The sequence below is a fragment of the Corvus brachyrhynchos genome, unplaced genomic scaffold (genome assembly GCF_000691975.1).
Source record: "Corvus brachyrhynchos isolate BGI_N302 unplaced genomic scaffold, ASM69197v1 scaffold565, whole genome shotgun sequence".
In the NCBI taxonomy this organism is placed as follows: domain Eukaryota; kingdom Metazoa; phylum Chordata; class Aves; order Passeriformes; family Corvidae; genus Corvus; species Corvus brachyrhynchos.
The window spans coordinates 630,085-650,363 of record NW_008237911.1 but is presented as its reverse complement, the minus strand read 5'-3'; the positions used below and the strand labels follow the sequence as shown (position 1 = coordinate 650,363).

Here is a 20,279-nt window from a genome sequence, read left to right as displayed (position 1 = left end):
CACCTTAAAATTCAGAATAGCAGGAAAGTATTTTTCTATTAAAAAAGAAAAACATATATAAATTCCTGCCTCCTCCTGGTTCACTTTTATTTTTAAAGTGTGTGAATGCACATATGTATATTTTGAATATATATATTTTAATGCATCTGTAGGCTACCCTTTCCTTCTTTCACTGTTTTCTACCTTAGCACTTTTTGAGTGAGAGGTGACCTGAATCCATGACTTTATCCTACACTACATGGAACTCATGGGTACCCCAGTGTATCTGGGGAAACTCCTTTGTTAGCGACAGTGCAGGATCGCACAATCAAATCCTTCTGGAAAATCATGTGGAGCACAAGGCCATGAAGAGAAGAGAATCTTCCTCCTGTGGTGGGAGATGCTGCCATGACACTGATTTCCACACCAGAATTCTGAAGTTGTCCAAATGTTAGCCTGGGCACACCCCAGTAGAGAAATAAGGGGCAGCAGCGAGACCACAAATTTATGACAATTTCTATATAATCCAGGCATGCTCTGGTGACACCTGTGACCTTACTACAGGCCCCCCAAAAAAGCCTTACAAGGCCAATTCTTTTTTTACTCCTGATAACTGGAAAATTTCAGAGGCTCAGGTATCCAAATTATACTAATGTATTCATACCACATCCTTTCATTTGGGGAAACTCAGGCTGTTTGAACAAATATTTAATTAAGCCTCATATGGCACAGCAGGGAAAATATTTTTAATGATATCCTGTGGTCAAAATCAAAATTTCCTGTCAGTTCCCTCAGAGTGGTGCCTGAGTTTAATGCTGTTTTTTTCACACCGATAGAAGAGTTGTGTTTAGCAGCACTTGGCAAACCCTGACCTCTCTTAGTTACTCCTCACAAAGCTGGGACAGCTTTGGGATGAAAGGTGGAAAGTCTTGGAGAGGATACAGCAACACCCTGAACAAAAGGGTTGGGGATGGGAAGCACTGGATGGGCAAATACATGAATTTATCTCCTCTGGCACCTGGATAAAAGACCAATGGCATCTACAGTTCTCTGAGGCCGTGGTCTTAGATCTACAAGAAGCAGTGAGATGACTTTAATTTTACCTAGATTCAAAGGTTTAAAAGGGTTTTTTTAAAGGGTTTAGAGGTTTTACCTATATTAAAAGGTTTTTTAATGGAACCAAGACTTCATCAACCTCAAAATACAGACAAGCTTAATATTAGAAGCTGGAGATAATTGCTTAGGTGTTACAGGGAGGTGTCTGTTTTTGACAGATTTTCTGGTACTCAGAGACTTCTGTCAACCTGTGGTTAGAGAAGTTAAGCTTTTCCTGCAGGACAAACCAAGTGTGGGAGACTTTAGTCATAAATTGAAATGAATGAGAAGATTCTCAGCATGGCCCTTCCCTTTTACAACTATTTCTCATCCTTAGTGCCATTGCTTCATTTGCAGATTGACATAAACCACTTTATTTTCAGCATCTCCCTTAAAAGGATTGGAATATCCAGAGGAGCAGTGTGCTGGGAATCCATAACACCTCCTCAGATCTTGCAGGAAACCGAGATGTGTCCTGATGGAAAGGAAATCAAGATATTGATGTAACCAAAGAAAAAACTGGTTTGGACATGCCACACTAACAAGGTATAGTCCTAACTGTTCTTTCAGCAGTTTTCCTAGAACATGGGAAGAAGCATGATGCTGATCAGATAATAATCACCAAAGAAATAATGTCAGGGCCCAATTTCCTACAAATTATAAAAACTTATTTTTAACCAACTTCAAATGGCTCCTTTCTTTTCAGCTGCCAGTGAGACCACACTAAATAAGTATCTCCAGTAAAAATAAGAGTGCTTTCCTTTTAAATAGATGAAAATATTTCAGGAAGTTAGGAAACACTTATTCATACATACTAACATTTGGCATTACTTTCAAAGAGCTTAAAGCATAAGCAACATTTCTTAGTAGGTAGCTACAAGTTAAAAAGAAAAAAAAGTGCTTCTAATGAAACAAGAATTAGTTCAAGACTAAGAAAGCATCTATTCCCTAAATTAATAAATTGCACAAAAATATAATTTGACATCCTACATAATGTCTCTGAGTATTTCTTTGACACAGATGCATTCATCAAATTATACCAGCCTTTAGATTTTTATTTCATTAAGAAGTAGGAGGAAAACTTCACCTTTGAACATGACAAATGTCACTAGGGGCGAAAATGGACAATGACTGATCACTCAATAACCAGAGATCCTTCTCCTGCTTCATTCCCATCATCTGTACTGCAACAGCAGAAACAAATATTGAGCTGGCCAGGAAAAGAGATGAATTGTGATGTGTGCATGTCTAGTGCACTAAAAATGTGCTTTGGAGACAGACTGAGAGAAGTACAGGGACAGCCAGGCTTAAGAGATTTGCCTTTGCAAACACTGACTGCAAGATGGCCACACTTTTATTAAACGCAGGCAAAGAATGATGAATACATGCCTGGGACACTGCAAAGACATTTTTCCTGCACTCCTGTGCATATGCCTGCTGTTTTATTGTCAGATGTCAATGTTGAGTCACAAAAACCATTCCCAGAATGGAGATATCTGGTTAGAAGCAGAGTGCCTGGAGACACCCATTCAGAAAACCAACACGGCACAGCAGATTGCTCACATCAATTCCAGATCCATTGGTACTTATGATCTCTACAAATGCATCTAATCCCATGCCAGTTTTAGCCAATATGTCAACAAAATATAAAGGCAAATGAAAAAATAAATATTTCATTTAATCTTTATGGGGTTTTTAGTTAGTTTTTCTTGTTTGTTTTTGGGTTTGATTTTGGTTTTCTTTCTTATAAATATCCCAAATAGGAAATATTCATAGAATACCAGTTTAGAAGGAAGAACAAAAATGAACAAAATTTCAGCAGTCACTTTAGTCTCTGCCTCTTAATTTCCTTTCTATTAAAAACCTGAAAGCACAACTGAACCAGAACAACATTTTAAATTTACATAGCCAGAATTTTCATACTTTTCTAGGCATCATTGCTATGTTCACAATTAACCAAATTAATCCCAATTTTCAGGAGCTTTTAAGAGCACCGAAGAGCAGTTGATTTATCTTGTTGCCCACTCTCCCATTTATTAACCTCATTGTTTCACTCTTCTGCAGTTTGCTAGCAGTAAACAAATCCCATATGAGACCAATAAAATACTTCTTTTATGTAATGTTAATGCTACTGTCTTTATAAATCTTCGATTCAAGGCACAGCTTTAGCTCCTTACTGGCTTTGATTTACAAGTGGGTTGACCTGGGCCTAACCCTGTCAGCTTTGCTTCTGAGACAGTCCTTAGGATTTTGTGTTTCTGATCCGGCAAATTCCTGAGAGGAAAAAAAAATTTACCTGAGGAAGGCTCTTTCTGCCAAGTGGTAAAGCCCTGTTCTTTTCAGGTTACACTAGAGATGGGGTTATGGTCAGAATTAATTGAGAGAGACACAAGGACAACAAAAAGAAAAGTCACGTGAGGAAAAAAAAAAAAGAGAACACAGAGCTTATGGGAGAATTATTGAATAGGAAAGAAGGAGGGGTTGAAGGGAAGCAATCAATTACCATTTTTAAGGTAGGGAGCCTAGCAAAATAATTAGCATTAGAGCCAGATCAATTTTCTTACACAATGTATTTTATGAGATTGTTACATGACAGTGTGCTAATTAAAACTGATCGGCCTAATTAGAGCAGCATTAATAACATGTCAGGCAGTGGCAGCAGCACCCCTCAGTCCGTGATGTGCTTTACAGATAGAGATACTGAGAGTCCTCACAAGCAGCCCCTGTTTAACACAACATGTTGGGTTGCAGCAAGCCAAGCCTGTAAATAGACTGCTTTCATTCCTGTAGTGGAGGAACAGGAAGAAAAATGGCAAATTAGGCAGCACAAAAGGAGACACAAATTGAGAGCTGAAAACAACGGTGTGTGAGAGAGGCAATTAGTGAGGAACAATTATAAAGCACAGGCCCGATTCTCATATGCCCTGAACATGGAAAATCATTTACTGGGAGATCACCCCAGCAGTGCTTCAGCCAGGCTTTGCTATTGAATAAAAGGGTTCATGCCACACAAGGCAGCAGAGAAAAACCTGCTGGGCTCAGCAAATTCCAGACCTGGGAGTCTACAAACCCTGGTCTGCAGGCTTCCCTCAAGGACTGAGTGGATAAACAGTATTTCACCAGGTTGGTCATGAGGAGCTGTCCAGATTGCAATTTTGATGAGGTCTTTCTTTATAAGAATGTTTTCTGAACATGAATAAATCAGGAAAATATGCCTTTTTTTTTTTTCCCTAGGAAAACACTACGTAACCTATGCAATCCTGATTTTATAATTCCAGAAAATGAGCCAAATTTTATTAAAAGCACACTTATAATTTGACTTTGAATGAGTAATGTATGAATGAAGAACCTTCTACCAGAGTTTGACAGAAGAGAAGTCATCAAATAACTTTATAAACAAAATGTTATTTAAGTATGCAAAAAGAAGCCAAACTATTATTAAACAAGTTGAAAATTGAGACCTATTCAGAATTAAGCAGAATATTCCCCAAAGGTATTTTGGAGTCTGTTTCCAATTTAGACTTTTAACTGCTATAATTTTGCCACAAGAAGTGAGAAATTAACATGCTCTGAAAAATCAGCATATTTATATTTTATATTAAAAATATAGCTGCTGCAGATCAAGGTATTGTAAATTTTATATTAATGAGGAAGACAGGTATTGCAAGTAGGTAGGCAGTTAGACAATAAAAAACCTTTAGAAATTTGGGGGTTTTTTAGTTCTGGGGCAAGGTTTCCAGTCTATAAAATTATGGTGCTAATTGCTGCCAGTGCTTTTTTCCTGACTGTACAGTGGTACCAAACTAACCCAAGCACAAAAATTATTTGGTGTTCTTTTTCCAAAAGCTTCTGCCTTGAAACCACCTGTCCTGGCCACTGCTGCCTCCCACAGCAGCTGCTACAAAATAGGTAATTCATGCACGTTATCTCCAGAGAAGATGCTCTTCCAAAATTGCTTCAGCTATACCAGAATTTTTCACCCTGTGGGCAAATTCTCATAAGCAAAGCAACGTAGTTTCAAGATAACTACTGCAAAATAAAGTCACCACTGCATTAGAATTGAAGTGGGAATTATTCAGGGAACTCATTTGGCCGTGATGGTCAACTTCTCTAAGTAGGGAAGTGCTTACTGAGAATTCCCACCCAGAGAAAAAGGAGGAAAGAGGAAAATGGAAAAGCCCATGAAGAACATGCAATAAATGACAATATCATGCTTATAATTTTAGTTGTCTTCCTATCATGCATGAATATGTATGCATTGCTCTTATATAAATTTTGTATGGAATTTCCTAAGTCTGAACACATTCTTGGTACAAAGGCATAGGAGCACAGAAGTAAAACACATACAGGACTTGATTTTAAGTTTCACAAATTAAAATTATTCAGCTTCATATTAATTGCCTAGAATTTATACAAAGGAAAGTTCACACAAAAAAAAGTATTTCTACAATGGGAAAGGTAAATCTGCCACTAAATTATAGTCTGAAATATGTAACGAGCCTGAAGAAACCAGGACAACTGATGGACCTTTGTTGAGCCAATCACATGGCTCAGCTTTGTGCTCTTTCACAATGCACAGCATCTGCCAGGTGTCCCTAAAGAATTTATATTTATTTTACACAAACCTATCTCAGAACTGTGGCGAGAACGTACTGACAGTCATTTGACAACATCTGAATAACTCAACCTGGAGAATTACAAATCATTTATTACTAAGGCAAAAAAAGAAAAAAAAAAAAGAAAAGAAAAGTTAAATGCCAAATGTTAGAGAGAAACATTTATTACTAAGGCAAAAAAAGAAAAAAAAAAAGAAAAGGAAAGTTAAATGCCAAATGTTAGAGAGAAATGGACTCTTCTTGCCCTCATACTCATATCTGAGCCCTTCTCTAGAACTTCTGATCAGTGACACAGCTGAATGCACATTCTGTAGCTGAAGCTCATCCTCGAGCTCCGTGTCCCTGAGATCCTGCAGCACTGCCTCCATTCTCCTGGCTCACTCTGAACATGAATCTTTAGCTTTTGAGGGATTTGGAAAGTGTACCTGAAAACCCATCTGTGAGGAGCTTCAGAACCTCTGCTGTGCCCCAGATCCATCCTGTTATTTAAGCATATTTTTTCCCTCAAAAAAGCAGCTCTGCTGGCAGTCTGGGTTTACAGCTCTGCTGTTTGGAAGCACATCATATTTGGCACAAACTGATTCAAGGACTGCAAAGGTTCCAAAAAGCTTGTCATTGCTATACACAGTACAAAAAATGCATGGATAGAGCAGAAATGAAATAGAATCATCTTTTAGTGATCTGCCACAATTTTTTTGCCAGTCTTATCCTTTGCACTTAGAGAAAACTTACCTTAGTAGGTTAGGTTTCTTTGTACTGTGCATACCTTCTTTTCCAGTCCACAGTTTTTTCTGCACATAATTCTTTCGTCCTTGGATGGCCCTACACCTAAATTACCCCTCCAGCAATCAAATAATTCCCTTTTATTGCTCTTTAATGTGTCCATTATCACCATTTATTCTGCTCCCTTTTCACTTCTGCCACTCCCTAAGTTAACAAAACTTGCATCTAGCAGTGTCTTTTTTCTTCTAGAGATTTTTCAGTCCCTTGCTAAAGATTAGAAAATTCAGCTTTTTCATAGGTTTCATCCAGACCTTTTTTCCTGATATTCTCCTCTGACAGAAAACAGTTTAATGAGACTGACTTGGACAAACTGTAACTCACCCTCCTGGTTAAACTTAAGAGTTTATGACTAACTCCACATACTCTAAGCAAGGATTGATCAAAATACATCACAATGCTAATCAAAACTCATAAACTGTACAGTATATGTAAAACCAGTCTGGTCTTCAGACACCTCTTCCTGTCCTGAACATCAGGTCACCCTTATTTTTGTGCCTGAGTATGGATTTGATAGCTAAATTTATGGATAAATATCAAAACTGTGGTTCAACTGTAATTGAAAATTATAGTGCTACCATTCATTCCAGTTTGTTGCCTGTGAGAGCACCAGATGTTCTGGGAACAGCACAAAAAGTGTCCTTCAGCTTTTAGGCTGATCCAAAGAGAAAGGTCTATTTAACCTTTGCTGCCAGCCATTGCTCTCACATGAACTTTAATTACCTTAACAAGGACAAGAAATCCCTTAAGTGTTAACAAATATCATAATACAGCTGAGAAATCTGAACCTTTGAGTTCTGCAGCAGGGATGCTGTTGTAGTTATAGGCAGCATTGTGAAGCCTTAAATCTGTTCAGATTTTTTTGAATGCTTTCAAAAGGCAGCTGCCTTCCCCTTCAGCAGTACCCTGAAGTGTATTAAAATACCACAGGAAGGGCATTAATAAAACAGAGGTGCATCAAATGCATAAAAATAAGAAAGTGCTGAGGGGTCTGAAATTTTAGAAGTTGTAATCATGTGTACCAGCTTTTATTTAGTTTTGTTTAAATACACCACTAATGGATGTTAAATATAATGGTCCACATCCACAGCTGGGGGAAAAAAAAAATCAATAAAGCTTAAATGGATTTGTATCTGTTTTGGTTCTGACCTTCTATCTTGATATTTACATTTCTAGTAGTTTGTCTTCAGTCTGCTACTTGAAGACTGTAAGTTTTGCAAACCATGAGAAAACCATGATCTTTTGGAGACTATTTCTGGTGCAAGTCTCACTGCTGAAAACACAATCACCCTTTCACAGAATCTCATTTTGACTGGACCTGCTCACATGTTCTTACTGCTCAAAAGGAAAATTAAAGTTCACACATTCCATGATAGGCTGTGGGCAACTTGAGTATAAACCACAATAGAAACCCTACCTCAGGGTATTTATGCCTCTGAAAAGCAGTCTCCTCAACTCCAAATTTTTGTGAGGATTGACTGGTTTTGGCGGAACAGATTTTTTTAATCTAGTTTAACACTCTTGTTATAAATGTTTTGTGAAAGAAGAGGGTGCTTGCAATAGTTTGTCTTAAATATGTAGGATTTCAAGAAGGAGTAAAGCATTTCAGTACTGTCAGAATAAATGTTCTAATGGACTTCATTCTCACTCTACTGCCCTATCCAAAAGTGCATTAGAAAGCATCAATGGGATTTAATCCAACTACAACATATTTACAATAGCAATTTATCCTGTAAGTGGAAAAGATTTGTGCCTGACCATAGGAAAAAGTCTTCCAGCTGTGGAAAATAATCAATTTTTATAACCAAATTAACTCTGTAGTTGGAAACACACCATATCCTATCTGTTACAGCATTGCTGAAACCAAAGCTGGTGCTGCATGCCTTGGCCAACAAATAAATTTCTTTCAGAACATAAAAGGGAGAGCAAAGAAGACCCCAGTATTCATAGAGGAAAGCATTATTTGCTGAGCTGGTGCACCAGAACCTTGAATATCACTCCTAATTACAGGAGCAGCAAAGCTGCAGACAACTTTCAGGTCAAATTTTGAAGGGAAGATTGTGTGAAGGGACACAAAAGTGAACCAAGGAGAAGTTCCTTGTTCAAGGTGACAACAGCACCACTGGGAACAGAGCCCTGGCTTCCCTCACACCATTTCATGCACCACACAATTAGTATGCTGTGCACAGTTTCACTCCAGGTTTAAAAAGAGACATCTAAAATAGCTCAAAAATGCACAAATCATGAATCAGAATAACTCTCAAATGTGTGACTATACTTCTTGCTTGCCTGGAACCATCCCAACCACAGATGGAATAACTTCACAAACACTATTTCGACTGTGAACATTTTATGAATTTGTTGGGTCATAGGAGCACTTAAGTGTTGATAAGTCCACAAATCAAACCGGGAGGCAGGATCTGAATAATGAGTCTTCATTCTAGATGCCATCAGTGCCAGCAATCTGTTAATCCTGAGTCTACATTCATATCCCCTGGGTCATTTTCAGACTACACTGCATCTAAAAACACCTGATTTCTCTTGCCAGACAGTATAAGATGTAAAACTAACCCCTCCACAAAAACATCTCACAAGACTGAGAGGGCCCATCAACAAAAGCACCTTTAGTGATATTTTGAAATAACTGCAAAGGGTTAAGGAAAGACATTTTATGACTTATGCTCCATGATTTATCCCCCTCTGAATAAGAGAGAAACATGACATGGTTGATGTCTCAGTGTTCGTTTTAAAGTCCAAGATGGCTTGGGTGGATGATCTCTGACGATCCCCTCGAGGAGGAAAGCAAAGTGTGTCCTGAGGAATGGAACAGGCCTGGCTCTGCATGCTTAGACCTACAGGCAACTGCACAATTGGGTCTGAAATAATGAAGAGGAAATTAAGAAGCAATCAGCCAGAAAATTCGTGCCTTTTTTGCCATCTGTCTGAGCTGAGAGGCCACCCACCTCCCTTGCATGAACCTGCAGAGGACACAACGTCGTGAGGAGTTCACGGTGTCTGCAGCAAACAGAGGGACTCAGGGTGCTCGCAGGTGCACTGTGGCCCAGCATCTTCTCCCTCAGAACTTTCACCTGTGTTTTGGGTCTGCTTGAGGCCAATCAGCACCTTGACTCCTTTGTATGGAGGTCAGAGTGGGAGGGTAGAGTATGAGGACAGAGAACTCCAAAACAAAGCCCAAATTTCTGTTCCTTTCCTCACAACAGTGGGACAAATGCTGTCCAAGGTCCCAGGGGTGAGGATGCTCTGAGGACACTGAGTCACACTGCTGCAGAAAAGGACTTGAGAGTGGTTTTGGCCAGGCCACAAGGTACAAAGGCAGCCCTACACCTGGGGGCAGCTGTGAGGCACAAGGAGGTGTTGAGCCAAGCATATCCTAAATTCTCCCTCAGACAGAGAGAGGGGTTACATATTGGCAGAGTTCCATTTCTAACACGAATTTGGGGTTCTCCACTGTGGGCAAGCACACTCAAAGGTCTCCCAAAACAGTCTGCATCCCTCCTGGAACACCTGCTATTCATCAAGGCACATTTTGTATCAAGAAATCAGGTCCCTGGAGAACCCGCTTCTCCAAAAATATTTATTTGGCAGCATGGAACACAATCACCCCATTTTCCCAGTCCAGGTGGTGGCAATCCTGAGCTTTCCTTTACTGCTCAGTAAAAGTATTCTTAAAAAATACCTAGATTTTTTTTTTCTTTAAATAATTTTCTCTAGTGCTGAAACCTGATAGTATTTAATTTTGAGCGTGATACTTCCCCCATAATGGTTAGAATGGCTCTTTTCCTTCCTTTCCATTCTATTTCTATTTCCTTTTTACTGCTCAAGATAGGAGCAAGAATATTTTAAATATTTATGTAGCCTTTTGTTCTTGAGTTTGGGGTGGGGTTTTTACTGGATATTCACAGAAATAACAGGTAGAAAGATTAAAAAAGTGGAAGAATAGTAAGAAACAAAAAGAAAAGAATACATGAATACACTCCAGTCACCTTCTCCAGATACCATTTCTGCAGCAGAGTAGGAAAATAAAAAGTAAAATGAACACATGGAAGAATCTGTGAAGAGGTTTTGTCAAAAATCTACTACTTCTAAATTGAAAAAGCTTGCAATCAGTATTAAGTGAGGAAAAAAAATGGAACCAGGTATAGGAATATTGATGTACCTGGCAACTTGTTTTGGAAAGCCCAACTTAGTGATCCAACAATACATCAACTACACCCCAAATAACAAGCAAGAGAGCATTCAGAGGATGAGTCTGTGAGGAATCTCAGTATGACAGTAAGAATTTTATGAATATTATGTGCCCCATTGGTGTAATATTTATATATGTTTGCTTTACGATTCCAAGATGTTAATTCAGGCAGGAAAACTGGCAATAGCTTCGTGCAGCACCATTTACCAATCTTTAAAGGATAACACAGGTGGATTTTTTGCAAGGAAATTACACCTCAGGCTATTCTGAACTGCAGCATCTGCTTGTAAATACAGATAATGGAGTGCAAGAGAGAAAACGTGTAACATTTGATGGATAAAAGCACAATTTCTAAGGAGCGAGAGAAAATTGTAGTAAGGAGTTCCATGAGCTCACTGAATTTCCCACAGCTATCAGGAACTGAGGACTCCAGGAAGAAAAAAGCTAATAAGCAAGTGATTAGCCTAAAAGATGCAAATGTGCCTTTTCTAAAGTTCAGAACATTTTATTTTAACACCTCCTCTTTGTTTCCTTTGTTGAATCTCAATTGCATTGTGTCCCCAGTCAATGGCTGCAGTTGCCAAATGAAAGAACAATGGTTATTGAACACATAAAGATCAATTAAAGCCTTCTACTCCCGGTTTCCAAATCCTGGTCACCAGAGGGACCTGTGCTAAGGCCACAGTGACCACAGGATTATGTCCTGCAGTAAATGGTCAGGTCCCCACCTCTACCTACTTCTGACTTCTGCATCACAAATCTTTAACTGCCTTTGTATTTGGAATGCAAAAGTTGAAACATTTAAGCAAAAGATCTTTTCCAAGCTTCTTACAACACTAATATTAATGTCAAGCAAGCAATGAGAAACAAATAAAATATACATGCGTGTGTGTGTGTGTGTGTGCATAAAAGAAGGAAAAAATTACAAAAGGCAATGAAAACATAAATAGAATCAGGACAGACTCATACATGGGATTAGTAATCTAAATCCAGCTCATGCTCCCAGAAATATACCCTGCTTAAATATGAGGCTGGTAGACAAAAGAATTAAAAAATAAGAAAACAAGGCCTGTATGAAGTATCTGCCCATTTATTCCGTCACACTTTTTATTCTGCACTGCTGCAACTTCTGTTATCACAACACAAAACCTGCACAAATACACAAGATACCGCCTGGAGAAATAAAGGCTTTCTGAACAAACAAATATATTTTTGCAGTTCCTGACACAACGGAGTTTATAAAAGCTGTGAAAACTTGAATATTTTTTGCTACCCTGAAGGTGAGAAGTCTTTTACTTTTCTTCTCCAACAGGACCTCACAGAACCTGACATTAATTTTTTGTGATTATAGACCTGGCAGGGGAGGGAGAAACTCTCCACAGAAAAGGTCTCTGATCCAAGTTAGTCACCATAGAGCACATAAATCTGAATGCTTTCCAAAGTGGGGTACCCCTTTTGCTTATAAATAAATCATCCCGTGAGATTATACCCACACATCTTAAATGCTTACCCCCTACTAAACTTATAAATACCATAAAATTAAGGGCTGCATGTAATTTATACAGTATTTGAAGTTATAATCTGTGATCAAATTGCCCAAAACCAGTTTTAAATAATTGTGCTAAGTCTTTGGTAAGGTTGGGACTTCCACATGTTCTTGTGTGATGGAATAGACATTTTATAAGATTACCTTTCTGTATAGGTTATATATGTGTGAATGTGACACCAAAATAGATTTCTGTGCGCTTTGCTCTTGATTTAATAGAGCACCTCTTTGCCTGATGAACTCCATCAATTTACACTGGTGTCAGTTGAAAATAATCTTTACCAACTTTTATAGTGTTGGAGGTGTAACCTGCAATGATACCACAGTCAAAATATGACTGCAAACATCCCACACAGTTAAAAGGACAGCTCAGTTTTTAACACCTTTCTTCTCACAGCAAACAGAAGGACTTCGGCTCTGAAATCCTTCATTCTTTCCTCATTATCCTGTGCTATGATATTGTTCTCTCCTGTTGCATCAGAAGAATGACTGGCTGCAAATACCTCATGATCTGTCATTACCAGCAGTGCTTGTCAGCGGAAAAGAACTTGAAAACTTCAGAATAACTTGGAATCGTTTTCACCATCAACACTTTTGGAAGAATCTGTAAAATAATGAAAAGTCTCAGTCTCTTCCATCTCGTTTAACAAAGAAAATGCAGAGCCAACATTTGCTGGGTCAGGTTTTCTATTCACATCACAAAAGTTGCAAATGACACATTATCTACTTTCTCATCTTATTTGCAAAGCGGGGGAAAAAATCTATATTATTGAACTGGATGCTTGGTGCTCTCTCACTAATGCTGTATTAAGCACCCTTTTCTGTTGCTGGAGCAGAGCTTTAAATTAAACACCAAATCCCTTTTGGCAGGTGAGGCATGGCCAGTGCAGCCACCCCTCAAGAAGGGGTGACAGTTTGGCACTCTGGGTCTATCACCAGGCATTACTGGCTAATGCATCACTGCTGATAGGGCACAGCTCTTGTTCACCAGCCAATTTAAGCTTTCTCCCTCCCCCTTCCCATCAAGGCTTTTATTGATATTGGTTTCTCTAAAAAAAATTCTTTTCTAAATCAAATCAACAGCCGTTTTGGTAGGCCAGAAACAGAAAATCAAAGCTTTGAAGGCTTTTGATTTTAAAAAATCGTTCACGGAGTCTGGGGAAGATATTATCTCTGACCTGTGAGGAAACAAAAAGCAGCCCTGGATTGTTGATTTATACGGGTGCAAGGAAATTCAAAGTATGGAAATTATTTGCAATCTATCCCTTTCAAATGCAGAAAATTGAAGGGCATTAGAGACAGCTGAGGGGTTTTGGGACTATTCTGTGATTTGAATCCATCAGTATCAGCACTCTTACAAAATTCAGCAAGTGGATATACATCATTTCAACTTCAATTGTTCATGAGCATATACAACCTCTCCTAACCTGCTCGTAAATGAGGACTTTTTTTCCTACAGGCTAAGAGTTCATCCATAGAAAACTGCCCCAGCTCAGTTTGTGATCAAGTTTGTGTAAATCTTAAACCTCTACCAAGTTACATTCATTGTAGGAAAGCAAAAATATCTTATCCTCAGGTTTCACTGGATTTGGTCCAGGTCAGCCCTGAACTGGGATGCTCCAAAGGATTCAGGGCCATAGTGAGCTCCACACCTTACACAGCTCTGCTGGCAGAAAAAAGTCCTCACAGGTCTCTCAGCAATAGCAACAGCAATTTCATGGGCACACAGGAGAAATAATTTGACCCTTCCAGTTTGAAAACGAAAGATGTGTTTTAAAAGACGTGGAAACTTTACAAGATCACTCGTAGCAAGGGATCTGAGCAAGAGAAGATCTGGCTGAAACAAGACAGAAGCTTTCATGAAGTGTAGACATAGAATGAGGGACAAAATAAACCATGGCCTGAGCTCCAAAACACAAGAAGAGCTTTAAATAAAATGTTGAATAGAGGTGAAAGCGGAGGGAGAAATATTCCAAAAATTCTGATTTCTTACATGATTACGCTAAAAAAAACCTGTAATTCAGCCTTTTAGAAACTTTGAATTTTGGGCTGAAAAAATTATTAAACAAAAGTATTTCTAAAACAAATGAATAGAACAAACATCAATATTTTCCTTTGCCATCTTGACCTGAGAATTCTGGTTAATGTTAGAAAAGAGAGTGATGCTACTGCTTCAGCATTTCCCAATTGGTTCATTCTCCCATGGACTAGGGACTAGTAAAGACAAAAGTCCATATGCAAATATCAGAAGTTTTCAAACTACTGGGTATTTGAGCTAACTATTCAATATACAGATTTATCAGCCTATGTTAAACATTTTTTTGGGGGAAATATGTTAGAAAAAATCAGAAGAAAATACCAGACAATTTATTAAAATGCCTTTTTGAAGATATGAAATTGCAGCACAAAATATGGTTGTTCTTCAGACAGCCACTTACAAACACACTAATTGTCTGGACTAATCAAAATTGCTACTTGTGTTTGTGAAAAAGGAATGCTCATTTTTTGTTGGAAAAAATAAATTGCATAATTTGAGTAATCCTATTTGTTGCCTATTTGTTTTCCTGTCTTTAAGGAAAAAAAAAGAGAGAGAAAACAAAAGAAAGCTTTCCCATTTATGTAAAAAAGGGTTAACTAAGAACAGAACAACTTCATTGCATTTTGGATTTCTCAACAGTGTGTTGTGTCAGTGCTCTGCACACATAATACAGCCATACACACACTTTGTAACTACAAACACTGAAAGCACTTCCATTGTGACTTCTCCACCTAATGCAGCAAACCACTGCAAATGGTTCCATTTATAGCTGATTTTAACATAAAAAATGGTTTCCTTATTGCATTACCAGAATCCTTTATGGAAAATTGGGTTATTCTGGTTTTAGAAGAGCTATGCAAGTTGCATCCTTAGCAACAAGAACCAGGCCTTGCTGTTTGAAAGCAGCTAAATCAAGCAAGTAGCAGTCACAGTGTGTGTGGGATAGACAACACTAATGTAGAGGAGTAAACATACAATAGGCTAATTTGAGCTACAATTTGTTACTTTTCAGTAGTATACCATTGCTAATGTAAAAGGAGAAATGTTAGAGAAAAGTGCTCCTGTCTTAGAAACACAAAAATAAAGGTGAAGACAGAAAAACCCACATTAATTATGTTTTGATTTACCATCCAAATATAAACATTTTGTATTAATGGTTCAAGATATTAGAGAAAAATTTGGGAGTTGTAGGTTACAGAAACTCGTAGTTCCTTCTGTAATTTATGTGCAAGCAAATACACACAGTTAGAGACAGATGTTTCTAAAATTAGTAAAATATTTATACCATGCAACTAACTGGAGTTACCTCACCTTAGACAAGCAGGGCAGCTTCTGTGAACATCGTTACTTGAAAGATAAAGGAGCTACAATAGTGCTACCCCATCATTGTCTAGATAACTGCTGAATAATTGCTCCAAACCAAGGCAATTAGCATTTCTTTTATCTCGTAAGTATGATAATAAGAGTCATTCTACTTGTAATAAGGCATTTGATTAATATGGGTGTCTGGTAATTTCAGATTATTAATTCCCTTAACCATAAGAGACACCCATGTACTCGCAAATGTGATGTAAATTGAAGCTGATATAAATTATCTAACACAAATTGAAATTTACAAAAACCATTAAGTGCCACAAATATGAAAATAAATCATACTTGGCAAACCTATGGACTTACTTGCTTCTTCTATAATTCAGATTACTCTGTGGAAATTATTCAAGCTTTTGGCCTTAAAATAATTAATTTAAGGGAAGTAGAGACAGTTCTAGTCGGGCTTGGCTGATCAGTGCTCAAGAGTGACCTCCCTGATGCAGCACATACCACCATTCAATATTCCACAGGCTTTACTGAGAAATAAATAAGTCTCTGTAGGGATGAAGGATGTTGAAAGCTTGGGAAAAAACATTTTGAAAGGCTCTAAATGTACACAAAGTATTAAGTGCTGTCATTGAGTTAGAGAAAAGTCAGTCGTAGAAGATTTTAGATAATACAAAAAAAACATGGTCACACTTGCATGAATCAATTCATTACTCTCCACAAACATAAAAATGGCAAATGTTTAGGAAGACTGGGACAATCTGATAAGACTACACAGCAAATTGGGTTTTACTTATACTCTAACATTAATTTTCATCCTACCAGAGTCTCAGGACTGCTGTAAAAGTCTAAAATTAGTTACCTTGAAAACAAAGCAAAAAAGAAGAAATTTGACGTGTTTGTGTTTGTTTTAAATCTCGTGATTTAGAGCAACTTGGCTCATTTTTTAAGAGCACCTGACAAGAGAAACAGAAAAATAAATATGAAAGTGTGGGAGGCACCTTAATCTGATAATGAAAGATACATTCAATCCCAAATAGCTAAGACACCTGCTGCTGTCCACTTTTTGAGGTATTTATATTTTCATTGCTGAAGAACAACCATCAGGTGTAACAGACTAGAAAATACCTTAATGTTTATGAAGCTAATTTATATTTACAGAAGCTTTTGTGAGACAAAAAGGCCCCTTTAGTCCTTCTGTTTAGAAATCTGCTTTCAGCAACTTTTCAAACCGAAGTGTCCTGGTGCAAGAAAAATAAAGTGAAATAGTTTGCAAATTGTCCTTACTTGCTGTCAGAAGCAAGTGAAAAACCATGTTTGTAAGTACTGGAATAGAGGGGACTGGGAGAAAATACAGGAACATATAGTTTAAAAATTGTATATTTATGTATAAAATAGAGTTTTTAAACTGCTGGGGCTTGTACCCAGAGATGCACCTCAGCCATCACCAAGTGTTGGACAGAGCTCATGAGGGAAACACAGGTGTTACAGAGGTTAACTGAATTTTAGCAGCTGCTGGGAGAGAGATATTATTTTAACTGGATTAAAAAAAAAAAAAAAAAGTAGAAGAAAATTGTCTTGATCACTGAGTGCAGCTGAAGATGATGCAGCAAACTGTGTGTGTGGTTTCCTTCCTGCCCACACACCTACAATGCCTTTCCACTCCTACAAAGCCTTTCCATTTGGTACCTACACTTTCACTGAGATGAATAATAAAAAAAAAAAAAATTTACTCTTCCAGAAGCTACTACTCTGTTGGTTGCAGAATGCTCACTCTATCAGGGAGGACTGTGCATGTATCAGCTGGGCCTATTAACTTTATCTGCACCTTGGCTGGGAGCTTTAAGTACAAAAAAAAAAAAAAAAAAAAAAAAAAAAAAAATAGTGGAAGAAATGAAAAGTAAAAACACTTCTGCCAAACAATTCAAGTCTTGTTGATCAGGTTTCCAGAGAGCAACTGTTCTTTTCCACATAGCAGAAAATCATTGCTTAAAGATACTAACTTGCTTTTGCTGCTTGTTTGAGAGCATGTGATGCTTTTCTAGCAAGGCAAAATTTATTGACGAATACTGCCAAGGGTAATCTATCAAACATAATCAAATGGAGATTCCAGGCTGTATCTAGTTTTTTGTGAAACACTTTCCATACACAACAGAAAGGAGAGGCTTGTCAGAAAAGATTAGTTCCAGTGCCCAGGCTCCCTGTACCTGTCCCACAGAATTCAAAGTACTTGAAATTTGCCACTTTCAACTTCAGACAGGGAAACTAAATAAACTTTTACAGATACCCCTGAAAGATTCATACCTCCAGCCCTCTCCTGTGCCATGTTTCAACCCAGTTATTGAGCTGAGAATTCTGCTTAACCAAATGAGCGTATCCTGGCACAATTCAGTGAAAGGAGGGAGCCAGGATGCTTTTTTTGGGCAGAGCCAAGAGGAGAAGCTACAGGTGATACACAAGTTGTCATTAGAGGCTGGACAACAGGGCTGCAGATTTGTGGGTTGACCTCCCCTGGGTTTACAGGGAATTTTGAATCACTAATGCTGAAAGCCTGACTCAGCCAGGTCTTTGATTAACAGCAATTTAAAATTTTTAGAATTACCCCTTCCTCCTGCAACTCCACTGATGTTAGGAAAGCACTACAAGGCATTAATCTGGCCAGGATCCTCTTTCAAACCATGGTAATCAGTAGGATTGGCAAAAAGTTTCTAAATGTGAATGTGATCTGGCACAATTTCACCTGCTTTTCTTGACATTATTTCCACACATTCTAAGTAAAATAACTATTAATTGACCAAGTAGTTCAACAATAAACTTAACACAAATATTAAAAATATTGATAGAATGCACATGTTTATGACAGAGACAAATACCTTACATCAAATACAGGTTTAAGGTATTTTTTTACCTAATGGCATAATAGCTCACAACTACTAAGGGAATTTAAGGAGAAATAGCCAGCACATATTGAATTTCACTATTCTTAAACTGCTAAAAGACAGAAGTGTATTGATAAGAAACTCTTTAGTTGCCTAGAAGAATTAGTCCCTAAATGTATTCTATAATAACAGCTTAAAAAGAGTTCTCATCAGTTTATAATTTTTTTTTACTTGCAGAAGAAAACCCAATTTTTTTCCTCAGTTCTGGCATTCTGAAAATAATTCCACAGAATGAATCAGCACAGTAACTGGTGTGTGAGTAATCTCAGCAGAAACAGGCTGTGCAGGTACATTTATTTCCAACATATAACTCGTTCCATTCCACAAGCCAAAGAACTGATGTACAGTTATTTCACTGGCTGCCATCCTGATCATGCGCTTATTAAGAGAGAGGCTGAAGTTGGAGGATATATTATTTCTACTATGCTTGTGTTTGGAAAGGTTAACAGTGGCATCAGAACTCTGAAGTTAAAAATAAACTTGTTATCCCCAGAGCCCCAATGTCCTTTTCTCCAAAGGTGTTTCTCTGCCCAGATGATGCTGCCCTGAAGGGTGACCCCAGCCCAGGGACTGGCCCTGGCTCTTGTCTGTGCTCATGTCCTGCAGGCCATCCCTTTTCTCCAGATCTCCAGCTCCCTCTGAATATCAGCCTGCCCTCTGCAGCACTCCAAATGCATCTCCCACCATGAATGAATTCATACCATGAATTTTCTGTGAGAGCATCTCTAGCCCTTCATTCAGGCTGATAACAGAGACTTCACACAGCATTGGCATCAGTATCCACCTCTGGGAGCTGGCACCAGTGATCAGCCATCAGTTTGTGCCACTGACCAGGACCTCTGAAGGGTCCAGACAGTTTCCATCCACTTTCTCATCCATTTATCAAGTCCATATCTCACCAAATGTGGGAATCCCTGCCAAAGACCTTGTTAAAGCAAGGGAAACAACACACATTGCTCTCCCCTTGTCAACACACCCCTCATCTCATTAGAGAGGAAATGAGGTTGGTCAGGCAAGACATGCCCTGGGTAAATCCAAATTGGCCCAAATGCCTTTTCCTTCATGTTTCTGGAAATGGTGATTCCACTACTTACTGACAATAAATAGTAACTCAGCCTCAGCTCTTCACTGACAGAAGGTTATGTGGTTTTCCTCTATGAAAAAGTACAATACTGATAGGGCCACAAAAACATTATGGATATCAGAGTAAACTACTTTATTTAGCAAAGTTGTTTCAGCCATCGAAGAGCATGAGATTCCTTCCACTTTTAAATTGTACCAGGTAAGTAGTACTGCAAAGAAACACCTTCTGAACAGCTTCAGAAAAATATCTCTGCAGATTTATATTCAGCTCAAAATTCAGCACGAGTCTGTTCAACATGGCTGAGAGAAGAATTGAGCTATGGAGCTTAAGGCTTGAGGCTATAAACTGAAACTGAACTTTAATTAAAACGGATTCGATAATGTGTGGGAGAGGTTGGGATGGCTTCAAACACCATTTCGGAGAGCTGATGTGATTTGCCAGCTTTAAAGGGAAGTAAGGGTTCTATATGGATACTGGATTTGGTAAATGATACTTAAAATTACAGAGATGAATTCTAGGTTAACCAACGGAGACAACATTTTCTAAACAAGAGTCTGCTAACAGTGTACTCTTGGTACATAGAAATTTGCTTGTACAAGTTTTTTTGGGGTCATTGGCCAACACCACTGGGTTGGAGGGACTGGAGGGTGATTTCCTTTCCTGCAGGAGCAGCTGGCA

At 38.3% G+C, this 20,279-nt stretch overlaps 1 long non-coding RNA gene across 1 annotated transcript in view; it reads right to left on the bottom strand.

Moving 5' to 3' along the window:
* Positions 1-20,279, bottom strand: part of LOC108446449 — a 72,504-nt gene that overhangs the window by 5,842 nt on the left and 46,383 nt on the right. The gene's annotated exons all lie outside the window — the stretch shown is intronic.